The 19,555-nt window shown below is 49.1% G+C and overlaps 1 pseudogene; it reads left to right on the top strand.

Annotated features, from left to right (window-relative positions):
* The first annotated feature begins 317 nt into the window (after positions 1-317).
* LOC144177953 (protein O-GlcNAcase pseudogene) lies at positions 318-2,276 on the top strand (annotated as a pseudogene).
* The last annotated feature ends 17,279 nt before the right edge of the window (positions 2,277-19,555 follow it).

Here is a 19,555-nt window from a genome sequence, read left to right as displayed (position 1 = left end):
TGCCCATACTGCAAGAGCTCGACATTCAAGCAGGAGATTCGAGACTTCCTGTGGGCTTCCGTCTGCGAGCCCGACACGCCCAACAGGTGCCATCATACGCCCATGAATCCTAGTCATGCCAAGGAGAGATTGCTTTCCCTTTGGGAGTTCGCCAAAGGGTCAGGCGTAGCCTTAAGAATTTAGGGCCAAGAGGAACCCTGGACCTCCTCCCAAACACTCCCTCCCCCTTCTTACGCCACTGGCCACCATTTTGCTTAATAAAGGTTTATACATGCATATTGTTGCAGAGCAAGGAAGGAAGGGCACCACCGCTGTGATACGCTGGTGCAGTTCGTGCCTATTTTTGTCCTACCCGTACTTCCCTCCCCACCCCAGAAATTTATTTTTCAAGTATTGTGGCCAGCATGGATTTTGGGGAGGAAATTCGGGGCTAACATAGTTTTTTGACGACCAAAAAGTGGGCGCGGAAGCTACTGCAAGGCCTGATCCCGAGCCAGCGCTCGCCCCCGGAGGGAAGCAAAAATGGGCGAAGATACGTCGTCCGTGGACCCGACCACCAGTTCAAATTCACGAAACCAAAACCTAGTGTGTGGTGTCGTTGAAGGATTTTATGGACGCCCTTGGACCACCGAGCAGCGCAAAGACCTGTTTCAAAGAATAAAGAAACTGGGCCTGAACACCTACACATATGCACCGAAGGATGATTTCAAGCATCGACCATATTGGAGGGAACTTTACACTGTGGAGGAAGCAGAACATCTGACGAACCCGATCCAGGCAGCTTAGGAAAACTCCATCAATTTTTATTACGCCCTGTCGCCAGGCCTAGACATTACGTACTCCAGTTCGAAAGAAGTGTCCTGCCTCAAGAGGAAACTGGAGCAGGTGGCTCAGTTTGGGTGCTGCGCATTTGCACTGCTCTTCGATGACAATGAGCCGGAGATCAGCGAGACAGACAAGGAGGTGTTCCAGTCGTTCGTCCATGCAAAGGTGTCTGTCACCAATGCGGTCTACCAAGAGCTGAATCAACCAAGGTTTATTTTCTGTCCAACAGAGTACTGTGCTGCTAGGGCTGTTCCAAATGTTCAGAGCTCGGAGTACCTGAATACAATTCGCCTGAAGCTGATGCCCGGGATAGACATCATGTGGACAGGCCACAAAGTGATCTCGAAAGTAATCACGGTCCAGTCAATCCAGGAGCTAACCGAGGTGTTGCGTCGGCCACCAGTGCTGTGGGACAACCTTCACGCCAACGACTATGACCAGAAGCGCCTGTTCCTGGGACCATACAGCGGCCGGTCGACCGACCTGGTGCCTCATTGGCGCGGCGTCCTGTCCAACCCAAATTGCGAGTTTGAAGCAAACTTTGTTCCAATTCACACCCTGGCCCAGTGGAGCAAGTGCAACAGTGACGGCAAGACTGACATGAGTGAATCTGTGAGCGCAGACATCCGACTTGAGACCGAGGGGGAAACGGAAGAGGTGACGTCGCACCTGGGGCCCCACACGTATCACCCGCGCAAGGCCCTGCGGGCGGCCGTTGTGGACTGGATGCCGGAGTTCTACCGGACCAAGAGCGCGTACGGTCGGCTCCTGTCCGGTGCCTTCCTGGCCGGCGGTGGCGCGCCCACGCCGCCAGTTCCCAGTAGCAGCCACCTGGAGGAGGCGTCTACCTTCCAGCCTCTGTCGAGCGAGCTGGTCAACTCGCGCGTGCAGCCGGCAGCGCTAGAACCCATGGACTGCCACTCTTCCAGCGAGGCGATGCAGACAGAAGACGCGATTGACGACAGCCGGCAGCTGGTGCTGGACGACTTGGCCCTCCTGGTGGACCTCTTCTACCTGCCCTTTGAGCACGGACTGCAAGGGGTGGCCTTCCTGCAGGAATTCCACTGACTGCGGGCCAATGGCCACGTGGTCTGGGAGCGGCTCAAGCGGCCGGGCGCCAAGCCGAGCCAGGGGGGGCGGAGCTTGAAGAGTGGCGCAAGCGGGCCGCCAAGTTTGACCAGATAACTCAGGCTGTGGGCCGGCTGTCCTCGCGCCTCACCTTTGTGCCCAACCGAGCACTGTTGTATGACTTCTACCCGTACATCTGGGACATCAAGGGGGTCATCTCTTTGCTGAACTCGTACGTCAAGTGGATAGGGTTTTCAAAGGGGTACAAAGAGGCATTCATCAGTGGCGAGCAAGAGCCGTGGCTGTTTCGTGGTGGACTGACAGCTGAGCTGCAGAGGATGCGGCCATTGGAAAGTGTGAGTGACCTCTTCCTGTACATTTAACAACGTATGGGTACGAGCTAGTTGGTACTCCATCTAAACACCGTACAGCGCAGTAGGCAAGACACAGGACGAAGGGGACACGGACGAGCGCTAACTTACAACTTACAGTTGTAAGTTAGCGCTCGTCCGTGTCCCCTTCGTCCTGTGTCTTGCCTACTGCGCTATACGGTGTTTAGATCTTCCTGTACAGGCCTCCTGAGTCTCCAAGCAGCAAGACGTACACCATACGGCCATACCTCCCCAGTGATGAGCCACTTGTGTACGAAGTGTGCCGAAAAACCTGTGACGATGGAATTGATGGAACAGAGGTGTTTCCAGATTTTCCCAACCTCATCGGTGACAAGATCTCTCACTTTAACTTATACAGTAGCTACCTGCTGGGCGGTGGCTTTCTTAGCCTGAGCAACGAGTATTGCTTTGTTGTGGAGGACGAGACTGGAGTGTGTGGCTATGCACTGGCTGCGCTCGATGCCCAAGACTTCAAAAAAAAGCTGGAAGTGGCGTGGAAGCCAGAGCTGTGCACCAAATACCCCGCACTACAGATGTTGCAGAGCAAGGAAGACGCTTATTCACAAGTAAAAAAATGTGTCTCTGTTGGCAGATAATTAAGAAGGCAAATTCGGACAAGCAGCTAGGTCTTTCAGCTCGTGCACACGCTAGTCCGCCCGAGCGTCTTCTTCTCCCTCGACTGATAGCCAGGCTGCCGCACAACCACGGCACATGCCCACTTTGGGAGATTGCGCCCTTTGCAAGTCGAGTGTCTGGCCAGCTCATTTCTCTAATAAGTTCCACGCAGCAATATTCTCTTCGCGTGGCTCGGACTGCTCACGCAACCATCCGCGGTCGATGATGATGATGATGAAGCGTAAGAGATGTTGATGATGGGAGCTGATGGGGTGTTGATGATGATGGTACTGCAGAGTAATTTGGGGGAAAACATAGACTCAACTCGCACTCAATAGGCGTGGTTGGAGATCCTTGGGAGAGGCATTCATCCGGAAGTGGATACAACCAGGATGATGATGATGATGATTACTGCCCGAACATTATTCAATAAACAGTTATTAGATGCGGAGCATCTCATGCTCGGGGCTGTGTCCCTCCCTCCCTTGTCGTCTGCTGTCCGCACTCTACTGCACATGCGGGTCTCTTCAGCCCCGTCAGCGTTTGGGCTGACGTCAGCGCAGTCCACCATAACAAGAAATAGTTAACGGCGTCCGGTTGTGATCCCACGACTCTATGGCTGCAACGGGAGGTACGTGGTGCTCTTCACACTGCGCTACAAACCTAGACGGGAGCATGTGCTGCGAAAGCGCCTTATGTCCTTCACTCATTCAAACAACGTGAAGAAGCTAACTGATACAACTAAGGCAGGTGAAACTGAACGTCAACGGAAACGACGAACTGGAAACTAATGGGAACTTCAGTCGACCCTATGGCTGCTTCGCATACTGCTCAGGGTTCCCTTGCGGGAAGATGGTGCTATTCTTTGAGCTTCTTGGAAGGCGAAGGCAAAATAAAAATGAAAGCTGGCTATATATGTGCATATATTTTATATTTCCATCCCTCACAACACTGGAGTTTATGGCCGAGTGGTCTCGAGAAGTACGTTAGTTCTGAAATTAGCAAGTCGAATTCTCCGATAGTATATGTTTTTAAGTTGATTTAGTTATTTTTGGTCATTTCAAGTTCTGAAATTTCCTTTGGAAAGCCATAGTAGGTGACGGCCAACTACGGCAATAGGGTAGCCAGATTCTTTTCGTGTGGGCGAGTGCTGTGTGTGTAGCCTTCCCAGCATGGTTAAACTAATCTGGTGTAACATCTCAGGTATCATAGATGATTGTTACTTCCTGAGCAGGCCGCACTCATACCTGCGTGGGTTGTGCTCAGAAAGCCAAAGGAACAGAAGAGAGAGAGAGAAGCATCTTGGCATGACGTTGCCCTGCAGACGACAGTAAGTCTGCGCTAGCGTTTCTTAGATTACCGTTTTAACGAGTTGTTATACGTGCGGCTCCCAGAAAATAGGTGGAAAACGCTTGGACAGATCTCCTCACCCCTGGCGGATGGAAAACTGACCCATTGTGAGGCGAATGAAAAATGAGTAGTGGTTAGAGAGATCGAGCGAGCTTCCTGGATCAGGGAAAAAACTTTAGTAATCCAGGCAGCAGAGCAAGTCCGATTCTTGACCGGCCAACCTACGGCTGTTCTCCGGCATGCTCGGCCATCGGCAAAGAATTGGCCAGTGATGAACATAAGATAAACAGTTGTAATACGGCCACCATCCTCTGCGCACGTTTTCGGCAGCCAATGTTCTTAAGTTGGTCAGCTCTCGCTCGTTAACCGTCAACATGGTTTCCCCTCGGCGAAAGTTTCTCATAAATTATCTGGCGGATCAACCACGGCCGATGAACGGCACTTGCTCCAGCAGCGATCAATCAAAAGACAGGCGGCCGGTTTCCCGCCACCGAGTTCTCACTTGTTGCTTGAAAGCGGGTTTGCAAAAGATGATCGGCTTGTGCTCGGCCACCAGGCGACCGCTTTGTTTCCGCTTGCCGGGGAACACATGATAAATGGTTGTTGCCCCGTTCTAGAGTACTCGTGTTTGGTCGGCAGCCGTTGTTCAGAAGTTGTTTTGGAAACATACGTTATCCGGTCCGCTTATGAATCTGCACGCCCCTGCTCTTCGAAAGGTGAACGGCTGACGTGTGTCGCAGGTCTAGCACCGCCCGTGCCGAATCACCGGAATTGCAAATGTCCTGCGTGGGCACGCACCCAGCCACCGAACAGTGTGCAGTATACACATGTACCTCATGGACAAATAAATGAGAACACGAAAATATTAACCGGACTCGCCAAATCAAAGAATATGCACAGTGAAGGCAAAATAATGGCTTGGTGGTGGTTTATTTGGAAAGGCACATTTTCAGTCTTTGCAACTGTAATAAAATCGCACGAATATTTCACTTACATGAAAAGAAATCACGTAATTTGTGTGTTCTCGTTCATATTTTCGTGTTCCCGTTTCATCTGTCCATCATACGGTTTATACCATTCTTTAGACTTGAGACCAAAAATAATGTGACTTTTGGGCTGAAACCAGAAGTTGCGTATAACAACTCGTGTTTTGCGAGCCTGTATAGACACCGACCTGATTCGTATAGACGTTGACCTCATTGGTATTGTAATTTTCGGTAGCAAATTAGGAACGTAAGTTTTGTAATGAACCATGACGCCGAGGAGGTTAACTATCAATGTTCCGGGCGCACAACGCATACCACCTAGAGTAAAAAAGTCAGCCCTTTTGGCATTCTCATGGCATTCCTTTTTCCTCGAGACGTCAAAGTCACTGTACGCACCACGTTTGACAGCAAATTTCCTTACTCGTACAAGCCACCTAATACTAATTATTATGCGAAAGTATGTTTATTGACTGGATTCAGGAGCATTCATCGCGATAGCAGTAAATACATGCAAGTGGCCCACATCGTGCCATCAACCAGCCCTTTTGTCAGCCCTCAGTGTTGATGAAACGAAGCGAAAAGCGTAGTTTCTATTGCACGAGTTTCCCCCTTTAGCAGCCAAGTATGAGTCCCGCAGCGCGGTAAAATTGCCCCGAGCAGCGGCGAAAGCTCGGGTCTTTCTGGAGTGAAAAATGGCCACCCACCGTGTTGTTTTTCTTTAATTCCTACTGGGCTTAACTTAAAGTTTAACTCATTCAAGTAAGGAACATATCAGAACATAATTTAAGCAAGACATGCCATCTTCGCAAATGGGTGCCAAATAAACCCCATAATGAGGCTAAAAAAGAGTGCAACGCCCACATATCTTTACTTATAGTTACAAGGTCGTTTATATGGAACACCGGTTGCAGAAACTGACATGTTACAATTTGGTTTCGATTTCATAGTCGTTTGAACTACCGCATTGGTCGTATAATTTTTTTACGTTTACATCCAGAGACACATTACTGGTAGATGAAAAAGTCTAGGAGGAGGGGAGGGAAGTAGTTATTGAAACAAGAAAGCAGTTTGTATAATATTTGAGAAGGTATCTGAAGGTAGTTTTCCGTATTGGAACATCTCAAATGCAGGAAGAAATATGTACTAACCTGATTTACTTTGGTGGTGGAGTAACATGAGTGGCGTGAAAGAGACAGAGTGATTTTGGGGAGTGATAAAAGTTATCACGGCCGCTCCCCCTTCCCACCCCTGGAATGTTTTTTAGCCACTTGTTGAAAGGTGAGCTCATCAGCCACAAACTGAATTACTCACCAAGAGTAAATATAATTACGATTACTTTAAACGAAACAACCTGATCGAAATGAACAAGTTATCTTCAAATACCCATATTGATGATCATCGTGATGGCAGTGATTTGTTCTCAGTCCTCTTTCTTTGATCGGACGGCCATGTGTTCGTGTGTTAACTCTGCCTGCCGTGCACGTCGTTTCTTGTTTTACTCGTGATTTGTGCCACGTAGAAGCAGTGCATTATCACTATGGTCTGCTTTAATATCGGTTTAAGTGAAGTATGGCCTCCACAAAGTGTGCCGATCGGCGGACGCTATTATGACAGCAGATCAATGTACTTATGGGGCCTCCTACTAAAAGAAATTGCCGAAATCCAAGTTAGAGATAAGGTTTTTTTTCACGCATCAAGAAAACTGGTATTTCACCCGCCGAAGCCATGAAATCAGTCTAAATAGGATGGCAACGATGCATGAGATAGACCACGTGGCCATCCTAAATTTTTGTCCCGTCATTGTTTTGCGTAGACATACGCTTTCTGCAGAAAGCGAAGTGGTCCCAATCTTATCTTTGCAATCCCTCAGGCGTAATCAGTAAGAAAGGTGCATAATTTGAGAGTATAATATTACACACCTCATAAAAAAATAAACTTGTATGTAAATTTTTGTGATTGATTGACTTCTCATTGAATATGAGGCTTAACGGGCCGACGCTACGCAGGCGATGAGGCGCGTAGTGGAGAGCTCCGGAGTAATTTCGGTCACCTGGGGATCTTCAACAAGCGCCGAAATCTCGAACACACGGGCACCTCCGTTTTTCGCCTCCATCAGAAGTAAAGTTCTGTGACTAAGTCAGCAATGCGGTTTCAACGTTTTAGAAGAGCTAGATCTTTATGTTTGATTTCTTGCACTTTTGATTGACAGCATTCCGAATTCGTTTATGCAAAACAAGCTTTAACCAAAGCTAATTGTTTAAAGGAATTGCTTCGTTTGGGGGGTCCAATATTTAATATTCCCAATTACCGGAATGAGTAAGCTATCACGTACGCAGGGCCACAGTTAGCCGCCGCTGCAGCTGCAATTGTCAACCCACCACTACAAAATTGACCCCGCCCGGGCTTCCCTATTGCTACATAGCCTCCACCCAGTTACTTTGCATGACCGACGGAAACATGAGGAAGCCTTAACATCGCTTTCGGGAACGACCACCTGCTCGCACAGGTCGAGGCGAGTATCAGCTCTCGGTTACCCTTGTGTTCGTTAGGACATCCAACATGTATTGCAAAACTCAGCTATAGCATGGGCTCTCGGCACTCGACTGCGGCTGCGGCAAGGGCTGCAAAGGCATTGCATTTTCTCCGTGACCTCGCTTTGAGAAAAATCAGTGAACGTTCCCCCGTGAAAACGGAAAGAGCATTTCTAGCAAAAAAAAATTATTTCCAGCTTCATTTCTGACTAGATTATAAGATTCTAGCTGGAATCGACAGCTTTCTAACTAGAACAATTCTTTGTCTAGCTAGAAACGATATTTCCAGCTTGCGGTTTCTTTCCCTTCTAGCTGGACTGACAAATGCTAGCTAGGCAAATAACTTTTTTTTTTGAAAATTGAAAGAAGTGTAAAAAACTAGAATAGCAATCCTAATCATGCTTATTTTCAGCATGAACGTAGCAAGCTTTCATGCCAGTTCAGGTCGAAACTGACATGTCGGCCTTCAGGTAGTGACACAGGAGAAGGGCGCCTACAATTATGCCGGGGGCCGCATAATACTGCCCCGTGGGCTGCGGGTTGCCAACCCCTGATTTATACCATTTCCGTATATCGTCTGAACATGAAGCACTGGGCAACCTTGAGGTGTCAGTTCGTGATGCCTTCACTTGTGGCAGGGATGGGTGGCACCTTTGGAAACTTGTCGGTGTTTTCAACTCCAGGCAGGTTTTCGTAGGAAGATTGACAAGTATGCTCTTATTACGTTACAACACTGGTGAGAGGGAACCTCTGTGTCAGAGGACCTGTTTACAGACTAGTTTCCTGGTGCTAACAAATTCCAAAATTTTTATGGCTGCTGCAAAGATCCTAAAGAATTGTTTGTACAATTTTGTAACAGTTTGTGACCCCGCTCAGGCATTCAAAATGCTTGCCCGGTTTTTGTTCGTTTTGGTTGCTTGTTCATTTTTCCTTCGCAAAGTACCGTATATTATGTGTGGTGTTTTTTTTTTCAGTGCTGGGCATGTACGGATCCTGCCACAGCCGCTGTGGACGAGAGTGGGGGAAATCTGTGCATCACTGCTGCTAATCTCACAGGGTTTGTGGTATTTCTGCATCTTTAAATTGAGCAAATTGACGTGGAGTTTATTAGGCTTTAGACAATACCTGCTCTTATTAGTTACTGGTGGGTTCCTCGGCATAGCCATGAAGCACAGTATGATTGCTTTGTGTTTTCGTATTTCAGCCCTTCTTTCAAGCTTACAAAGACGTGTTTGGCGAGTTGGTGCATCTTAACGATACTTGAACTTGGTGCAAAATATTGACAATTACAGAGTGAGAACAGGCAATGACTGGGAACTAACTTTTAGGTAGCGTAAAACCCACAATTGCAAGCCAAAGTTACGTGGCTCCACTTGCATGCCAAAAAAAAACTGTGATAAGGGACGTTCACAGCCTAATAAATACACTCTTTCATATGAAGACCCGCTGAAATGTCACTGACACAATTGCATCCGTTCTTTCCTATGTGGTAAGCTTCCTGTATCTCCCTTCCTCGGTATGACTGCACCTGTACTATTTTCACTTGTTTCAAGGGCGTCATGCATTCTCTTGCAGAGCTATGGATGGGGTGATGCCCACTTGTGCAGTTCTCAACTGAGTTCATGTTCATGCAATCGCATGTTCACACACCTTCATGTGTGCCTTACGTAGACCTTTCTACATGAAAGAGGTATGTCATAAGCAATGTCCCTACACAGCAACTTGCGTAGGCGTTGGTGTGCTTTTTCTCGCACCCTTTCCTATCAAAGGGGCCCGCAGCACTTTCCATCGACTACTCGGAATGTATTTTGGGGTAAAGTCTATTGTTCCAGCAATCACCTCCAACAAGAATCATGAAAATCTGTTCACTATGATGGAAGCTACGTGCGATGAGAGATCGCGCAGAATCATTGCCTCTCAACTCATTGCGGACAAGTGGGACAACGCGATAAAAGCTGCGCGCTCTCTCCTTCTCCCGGAGAAGGGGGTGGCTCGCGGTGTTCTCTTAGGAAGCCTTCGATATATCGCAGGCTGGAGAGTTTTCTCCTATTCTCTGTAATTAAGACGGGTGCATTTCCGGTCTGCAGCAACGAAAAACCAGGCATGGCTAGCTGCGCGCAAGCACGCACTCAGGATTTTTGAAGCAATCCAAGTTTGTTTTCAAGGGTCTGATTGAAAGGGAAGTATTGAGTTTGCCACTCGCACTTCGTGTACACTCAAAACAAAAGAAACACTAAAACTGTTCGTACAGGTTCAGAAATAGAAGTGGTTGGTGCACAGCGCCGGTAGTGGCAGAGTGTTACAAACAGCCAATAGGACAGCCATGGCAGAAATGACGAAATTTCGGAGGTGCCCGCGGTGCGCTAATTATGAGAAAATTGAAGAGAGCGCCGTTGGTATTTCTGCGTCTTTTATAGTGCAGGGGTGGGACAGATGCGCATATTGCGCAGATTTGATACACATTTGTTTTCCTGCGTGAGGCTGCTCCAAAAGCTTGAAAATTCAAAAATTGCGCCAAACTGCTCCAAAATAGTCTGAAAGCCAAGGATTTTAACACTTCCATCAGTTTCAGTGGGGGAAAATGGTTACTAATGGCATTATTTTCGAGCACTCCCAAGGTGTCGTGTTTGTAAAGGTTCAATTGATTGATCATTCAATAAAACAACTGCATTAAATTGTCCCAGAGATAGTTTTTTCGAAAGCCGCAATGTCGTGTTGCACATGTTATATTCTGTGCGTTTTTAGAGATTTCCCATCAGAACCATTGCGAAGTCCTGTAGAAAAAATACTTATGTGTACTGAGGCGCCAACCTAATTGTGCAAGTTGATGAAAAAACGGCAATTTTCGGGGCGCCATATCTCCGGAACGACATTACTCGCCGCCGCCATCTTGGTGCGGTGAAGGTGTGAAAACGTGGCCGCCGGGTGAAGCAGTTGCTTGTGGTTCAGGCAGAGTGCTCTTCAGTGATTTCTACCTTGGTTTTAGCACTGATGCACTGACTGGTCTGTCCTATATGCACATGACCACATGTAAAAGGTAGGAGGTACGCAACATGTGTTTTGCACGGTTCAAAGGGACACAAGTGCTTCACTCCGCAACCCTTCCTGGCGACATGCGACGGGCCTTGTTTGGGCTTTCTCTCTACCACCCCACGAAGTTGTGCCTATTTTTTGTTGTGTCTGTGTCAGTTGTGCTCTGTTTCGAGATGTTCAGGAACCACTACCAAGTAGTCCAATTGTCTATTCTTCTGTAGTTCTGCAGTTCTAAGGCCAGTGGTGCCACCAGTGCCGTGTTTGCTGCACACTATTGCTATCACCGAATATCGACCATTAAATTCCTTATGCTGCCCAGAGCAACCCAAATAAAAACAATAAGATGCCTGTGAATGCATGCGCCATTGTGAGAGGCTTTATGGTCGTAGCAGTAGGCTTCGGAAATTGATGCATTCAAGCCTAGCTGCAACGATATTCACAAGGTGCCGCGGAAAAATTTGCTGAAAACTTTTTGAAAAGGAAAGAAGAGGGGTGGGGGCAACTGGGGCTACAATGACAACTCAACTTGATTCTGGGAATTTGTGCACTACTGTACAAAAATGTTTTCTCTATGGGGGCCGTGGGGGTGGCATTGTGTTGGGAAATAAATGCTCAGTTTTTAGGTGTTCCTTTTTAAATTTTGATAGGCACAGGGAGCATTAGCACGGCCTTGCGAAGACCCTCAAGGAGAATTGTTGTCTTTTTTCAAAACCTTGACAGCTGACACCACAAACTTGGGTTTGCTACTAGTAGCGCAGCTGCAACATCGTGGTCACAATCACTTTTGAATAGGGAACTGAATTGCAAAACCTAAAGTTTCTAGTTTTTCCTCCTTTTGGTTAATATTTCATAATTTTGTTGATCATTTCCCAATTAAACATGCATGTCAAATGTTATTAGCTTATGCATTGAGATATTCAGCTAGAAAGCAGAGGTCAAGTGTAACGTCCTTTTCAGTTGTAGGGTAGAAAGGCTTTGCTGAGCGTTATGTGGAGATAATTTTGCCCCTAGAAATTGTTTCAGACCTTTGCAACTCAATAATTTTGAATATATACCGTAAAACCAAGAGCAAGCCCCCCCCCCCACCCCTTCCAAGAATGTCGAAATTACTCGCAAAGTGTGTGTGTGTGTGTGTGGGGGGGGGCTATTCTGGAACGGCACCAAAATTCAAGATGACGATGACGAAATTTTCTTGCGAAAACTAAACACAGTGCGCATTGTTTTAAAATTTTGTGAGGAAGATGAACTTCATTAGGCAATAGATGTTACTGCTGTTAGTTACTTTCAAAACCATCGAAAGACTTGCCTGGGCGCGGTGCGTGATAACTGTGCAGAAGCAGCAGGGGGGGTGCTTGTTCGGAATTTCGCGGTAGTCCTATCAGGAGATCAAAGCAATCTTTCTGCTTGTCTTGCAGCTTTCATGCAGAAGGTGATCCCGAATCAAGCAGAGATCTTGATGGAAGTGAGAGTCATCAGACAGCAAGGGGTGGAAGGAGGTGTTAATGTTCCAACCCTGCCTGAGGGCTGCCCCCATGTCCCAGTGAACACCACGGCTGCGATGAGGGAGCTGAATCGGTACTTGCTAAACTGAGAAAAGTTTCAAGAAATGGTATTTTAGTTCATTACATTGTTATTTTGCGTGCATTCGGTGAGATGATGATAAGTCCACTTGCATTTTATTTTGACATTACTGCGCTTTACTTTGGCACTGGAAGCAATCTGTAAAATACAGAAACAGGCAAATTTCAGTGCCTGTTTAAACGGAGAGCAGTTAAATTTACGAGAAACACACAAAAAAGGAAATTGAAAGAATGGGTGATGCCCGGACTCGCAACTTGTTTTAATTGCGTTAGTGAAAGAATGTGTGTATGTGCCAACATTTTGCCAACCACTCTGTGCATGCGTCACATTCATTTGCTATCCAGTAGAAACTTTGTCTGTCTTGCTAACAATGAAATGGAGAAGGGGCTAACGCACTCGTCTTCATTGCTTCAATAGAACTGCGGCCTTATGGAATACTGGGGTGCATTTACATTTGGCGCAGTGTAGTGCCGGGTTGCCTGAAACAGCCATCTGCTGACACAGGGCAGGGTGATCTTTAAACCTTTAATTAAGGCAACGCCCCAATTGCCTATATAAGACATTTTGCAGGAAATTGGAATCTTTCTATCACTCATGATTACAATTCAATTTCGAGTCCGTCTGTTTGTCCCTCGTGAATTTCTCGAGCACATTTCTTTCAGGTACGTTTTGGGCACTACATCTGTTCTTCGTGTCGTGCAGAGATAGATGCAAAAAAAATTGTCAAGATCCGTGTAGAAATAAAAAAGTTGTTTAATTTATATTTAAAAATACAAGTAAATAGCGCGCTGCCCTCTTCTTGAAAACCGGAAATCCGCTGCTCACTTTCTCACTGTCCCCGATGTCATATGGCGTGACAAATGAGGGCGGCAAAAAATACGTCCTGGAAGTTTTAAGTCCAAGGTGGCCTGACCCGGGAAGCTCCTTTCCGTGCTTCTTCACGCTGTCGTTCGGTGGTATCGTGCCGGCAAGTAGAAGAGGACAAGCAGCCACACGAGACAAGGGAAGTGACGTGCCTGCTGTTGCGTCGATGGGTGTTGCTATGCCTCTTTGCCTGAACTCTGTACCATCTTTACCTCTGTTTAATTTAGTGTGAAGCCATGTTCAGCGCTGCTTTGCTATTGACTTTTCATGTGAACGTCACTTGTGGGTTCAAAGAAAGGTTAAAGAAACAGCTGCATATTCTGGTAAAAAAAAACTTATAGAACGCTCACAGCAAAAAAAAAAAAATTCCGCGGGATTAGAACCACTGACTTGCACAACAGTACTCCAGCTTCTTACCTCTCGACGATATACACAAGCTGTGAGGCTTGCAAAAATTGAGTACAGAGATATAAAGTCAACAAATATTGCCAGGTGTGTCTGTTTCTTGTCATGTTTGAGAAATTCTGGCATTTAGAATGCTTGTGTCTCATGCACCAATCTTGCAGACAACCCCCATCTTGCTAATACCAGAAGCAATGTAGCTAGAGCTTCCATATTTACCTCATGACAAGCATCACGCGATCGCAATCTCTTCGACGCAAGCAAAGGTAGCGAAGTACAGAATGTGTCACTAGAATTATATTTGTCTCCAAGGGATAATAGCTTGCCAGCAAAAACAGTTTGGTTCAATTTGTCTCAAGGCAGCTAATCACTGCTAGAGAAAAAAAAAATGTTGCTGTTTTTTGAGTGAACGGAACAGCATTTCCCAGTGCTAAAACATGTCCCCAGACATAGAGACGGACTGATAACCTGGAAGCTGCCGTCCACTTTGGCTATGCTCCCTGACCACGCCTCCTCTACCATCAATGCCAATATCTGCCGTGAATAGACATAAGCATACAGCGCGCGAATGAACAAGTTCGCGTGTATTTCGGCGACGCGCGCTGACGCCAGGCAAAGTCAACAGTGGTGCATCGTAACACGCCATGGAAAGGAACACATGTGCTCGAAGCGGAGCCATAGTGCGGCTCTCTGTAATTGTCTGTGTAGATTTTTGTATTCTTTGAGCCCACGGTTAAGCTCTTATGCTTACTTTAAAGAAAACAAGCAGTAAGGCAACGTTTAGGCTCCTTTGGTCAAAATAATGGCATATACACACTTCCAAGCTGAGCCAACTGTAGGGCCGTCGCTATTTGTCGTCATATCCGGAGGCCTCAAGTGTGACGTTGCCAGTACTGCATGTGCTTGTATTTTTAGACTAAAAAATAGAATAACTTTCTCATATCTGCGCCGCTTTCATCATTCTATTTGCGCATGTAGAATTTTTTTTTCATGGAATGTGGACTTCAAAAACGTTATGAACAAAATTGAGGCGTGGCTTTGCTATTGCAAACAGCAGAGACCAGTGGAGCTGAGGGGAAGACTCGGAAAACGGCACACCTTCCTAGTCTACCTCGACGATGCCGTAGTATTTGCCCGGAACTGCGACGAGCAACATAAACATGAGCGCGGCCCGACGAAGCGCGTTTCGAGAGGGAAACGAATGTCCCGCGGTTTTTCGTCCCGGTGGACTCGCCATCGAAGTAGTCTGCTGCGGGAAACATGGTGTAGACCCGCGAAAACGGTATGGAGGCGAGAAAAGGCATGGCTTTGCTGTCGAAAACAGCCTCGCGAAAGTTATGCGCGGAACGCTGATGTCATTGCTAACGTCATACCATGTGTGCTCGGCAAGGCTAAACCCCTTGCACGAGGACCATTGTACGTGCACCGGTCCTCGTCTCCACACTCCTCCCTCGTCCGTCCTCCCCCTAAAAACTCGGCTGCCGGACTGTGTGCTGTAGTGTCCTGCTAACATCGCTCCGAGGACCACAAGCTTGACAGCTCTGCTGTTAAAAAGGAAACGCCAGAGCTCTGTGCCGTGCAATAACCAAAAGGAAGCAGAACTGATTGTGTTGCCTAGGACAACAAATTGTTTGCTTTCTCATGTGCTCACGTTAAAGGTATGCTTTTGCGTCATATGTTCAGCCTCGATGCATTCAAGTTACAGGTGCATTTTAAAATTCCTTTCTCTTGTTAGGCCCAGTACTTCAGCCACATGGGTGGCTACGACTTCAAGGCGGCTGCCCGCACGGTGTTGGGCATGGGGATTGGGCAGCCAGTGGCATTCTCCTGCAGCAGGGCAGGGTCCAAAGGGGCGAAAGAGGCCTTCTGCGAGCTAGACAACATTGTGTCTCTTGTTCTTGGTAAGCTGCCATGATTTTATTTTATGCACGAGGAATTCATTATAATATTTTCTGGGGCTACTTTATTTCAGGGCATTTGTTCGACCATTAGAGCTTATTTTTAATGTTCTTGTTTACAGGAGTGAATACGGATACTGTTTGGTAATGCGTAATAAATATTGGCTCTCTGGAATAGTTGTAAGTTGTGAAAACTAGAGGCATTGCATTAAACAAGCTTGTAATACTTTTTTTTTCACCCGCCGCGGTGGCGTAGTGGCTAAGGCGTTGTGCTGCTGTCACGAGTTCGATCCCAGCCGGGGCGGCCGTGTTTCTGACGAATACGAAAGACAAAGACGCCCGTGTGTTGAGATTTCGGCGCACGTGGAAGACCCCCAGGTGGTCGAAATTAATCGGGAGCCCTCCGCTACGGCGCACCTCATAACCTGCGTAGTTTCGGCGCGTTAAACTTGGCGGTGGCGACGACGCTCAACTGCAACGCCTAAGCACGCTCCTTTTTTCGTACAGACTGCCTCTTGCTGCCGCCGCGCTGAAGCCCATGGATCAGCTTGGACGCTTGGATCAGCTTGGCACACGCCTGACAAAGTGGTGATAACGGAAGACACCGTAGGCTGCGTGCATCGTCTGCGCATCTGTGTGGGTGGCACCCAAGCAAGCCTTCAAAAAGACGCCATCGCTGGTTGCTGGGCTCACTTGGCGGTGGCGACGACGCTCAACTGCAACGCCTAAGCACGCTCCTTTTTTCGTACAGACTGCCTCTTGCTACCGCCGCGCTGAAGCCCATGGATCAGCTTGGACGCTTGGATCAGCTTGGCCAGAGCATTGAAGGACTCTGGCTTGGCACACGCCTGACAAAGTGGTGATAACGGAAGACACCGTAGGCTGCGTGCATCGTCTGCGCATCTGTGTAGGTGGCGCCCAAGCAAGCCTTCAAAAAGACGCCATCGCTGGTTGCTGGGCTCACTTGGCGGTGGCGACGACGCTCAACTGCAACGCCTAAGCACGCTCCTTTTTTCGTACAGACTGCCTCTTGCTACCGCCGCGCTGAAGCCCATGGATCAGCTTGGACGCTTGGATCAGCTTGGCCAGAGCATTGAAGGACTCTGGCTTGGCACACGCCTGACAAAGTGGTGATAACGGAAGACACCGTAGGCTGCGTGCATCGTCTGCGCATCTGTGTGGGTGGCGCCCAAGCAAGCCTTCAAAAAGACGCCATCGCTGGTTGCTGGGCTCACTTGGCGGTGGCGACGACGCTCAACTGCAACGCCTAAGCACGCTCCTTTTTTCGTACAGACTGCCTCTTGCTACCGCCGCGCTGAAGCCCATGGATCAGCTTGGACGCTTGGATCAGCTTGGCACACGCCTGACAAAGTGGTGATAACGGAAGACACCGTAGGCTGCGTGCATCGTCTGCGCATCTGTGTGGGTGGCGCCCAAGCAAGCCTTCAAAAAGACGCCATCGCTGGTTGCTGGGCTCACTTGGCGGTGGCGACGACGCTCAACTGCAACGCCTAAGCACGCTCCTTTTTTCGTACAGACTGCCTCTTGCTACCGCCGCGCTGAAGCCCATGGATCAGCTTGGACGCTTGGATCAGCTTGGCCAGAGCATTGAAGGACTCTGGCTTGGCACACGCCTGACAAAGTGGTGATAACGGAAGACACCGTAGGCTGCGTGCATCGTCTGCGCATCTGTGTAGGTGGCGCCCAAGCAAGCCTTCAAAAAGACGCCATCGCTGGTTGCTGGGCTCACTTGGCGGTGGCGACGACGCTCAACTGCAACGCCTAAGCACGCTCCTTTTTTCGTACAGACTGCCTCTTGCTACCGCCGCGCTGAAGCCCATGGATCAGCTTGGACGCTTGGATCAGCTTGGCCAGAGCATTGAAGGACTCTGGCTTGGCACACGCCTGACAAAGTGGTGATAACGGAAGACACCGTAGGCTGCGTGCATCGTCTGCGCATCTGTGTGGGTGGCGCCCAAGCAAGCCTTCAAAAAGACGCCATCGCTGGTTGCTGGGCTCACTTGGCGGTGGCGACGACGCTCAACTGCAACGCCTAAGCACGCTCCTTTTTTCGTACAGACTGCCTCTTGCTACCGCCGCGCTGAAGCCCATGGATCAGCTTGGACGCTTGGATCAGCTTGGCACACGCCTGACAAAGTGGTGATAACGGAAGACACCGTAGGCTGCGTGCATCGTCTGCGCATCTGTGTGGGTGGCGCCCAAGCAAGCCTTCAAAAAGACGCCATCGCTGGTTGCTGGGCTCACTTGGCGGTGGCAACGACGCTCAACTGCAACGCCTAAGCACGCTCCTTTTTTCGTACAGACTGCCTCTTGCTACCGCCGCGCTGAAGCCCATGGATCAGCTTGGACGCTTGGATCAGCTTGGCACACGCCTGACAAAGTGGTGATAACGGAAGACACCGTAGGCTGCGTGCATCGTCTGCGCATCTGTGTGGGTGGCGCCCAAGCAAGCCTTCAAAAAGACGCCATCGCTGGTTGCTGGGCTCACTTGGCGGTGGCGACGACGCTCAACTGCAACGCCTAAGCACGCTCCTTTTTTCGTACAGACTGCCTCTTGCTACCGCCGCGCTGAAGCCCATGGATCAGCTTGGACGCTTGGATCAGCTTGGCCAGAGCATTGAAGGACTCTGGCTTGGCACACGCCTGACAAAGTGGTGATAACGGAAGACACCGTAGGCTGCGTGCATCGTCTGCGCATCTGTGTGGGTGGCACCCAAGCAAGCCTTCAAAAAGACGCCATCGCTGGTTGCTGGGCTCACTTGGCGGTGGCGACGACGCTCAACTGCAACGCCTAAGCACGCTCCTTTTTTCGTACAGACTGCCTCTTGCTACCGCCGCGCTGAAGCCCATGGATCAGCTTGGACGCTTGGATCAGCTTGGCCAGAGCATTGAAGGACTCTGGCTTGGCACACGCCTGACAAAGTGGTGATAACGGAAGACACCGTAGGCTGCGTGCATCGTCTGCGCATCTGTGTGGGTGGCGCCCAAGCAAGCCTTCAAAAAGACGCCATCGCTGGTTGCTGGGCTCACTTGGCGGTGGCGACGACGCTCAACTGCAACGCCTAAGCACGCTCCTTTTTTCGTACAGACTGCCTCTTGCTACCGCCGCGCTGAAGCCCATGTATCAGCTTGGACGCTTGGATCAGCTTGGCCAGAGCATTGAAGGACTCTGGCTTGGCACACGCCTGACAAAGTGGTGATAACGGAAGACACCGTAGGCTGCGTGCATCGTCTGCGCATCTGTGTGGGTGGCGCCCAAGCAAGCCTTCAAAAAGACGCCATCGCTGGTTGCTGGGCTCACTTGGCGGTGGCGACGACGCTCAACTGCAACGCCTAAGCACGCTCCTTTTTTCGTACAGACTGCCTCTTGCTACCGCCGCGCTGAAGCCCATGGATCAGCTTGGACGCTTGGATCAGCTTGGCCAGAGCATTGAAGGACTCTGGCTTGGCACACGCCTGACAAAGTGGTGATAACGGAAGACACCGTAGGCTGCGTGCATCGTCTGCGCATCTGTGTGGGTGGCGCCCAAGCAAGCCTTCAAAAAGACGCCATCGCTGGTTGCTGGGCTCACTTGGCGGTGGCGACGACGCTCAACTGCAACGCCTAAGCACGCTCCTTTTTTCGTACAGACTGCCTCTTGCTACCGCCGCGCTGAAGCCCATGGATCAGCTTGGACGCTTGGATCAGCTTGGCCAGAGCATTGAAGGACTCTGGCTTGGCACACGCCTGACAAAGTGGTGATAACGGAAGACACCGTAGGCTGCGTGCATCGTCTGCGCATCTGTGTGGGTGGCGCCCAAGCAAGCCTTCAAAAAGACGCCATCGCTGGTTGCTGGGCTCACTTGGCGGTGGCGACGACGCTCAACTGCAACGCCTAAGCACGCTCCTTTTTTCGTACAGACTGCCTCTTGCTACCGCCGCGCTGAAGCCCATGGATCAGCTTGGACGCTTGGATCAGCTTGGCACACGCCTGACAAAGTGGTGATAA

The sequence above is a fragment of the Haemaphysalis longicornis genome, unplaced genomic scaffold (assembly GCF_048455015.1).
Source record: "Haemaphysalis longicornis isolate Haplotype H1 unplaced genomic scaffold, Haemaphysalis longicornis Haplotype H1 scaffold_35, whole genome shotgun sequence".
Classification (NCBI taxonomy): domain Eukaryota; kingdom Metazoa; phylum Arthropoda; class Arachnida; order Ixodida; family Ixodidae; genus Haemaphysalis; species Haemaphysalis longicornis.
Note: the sequence above shows the minus strand (reverse complement) of the source record. Positions and strands in the feature narration are given on the sequence as shown.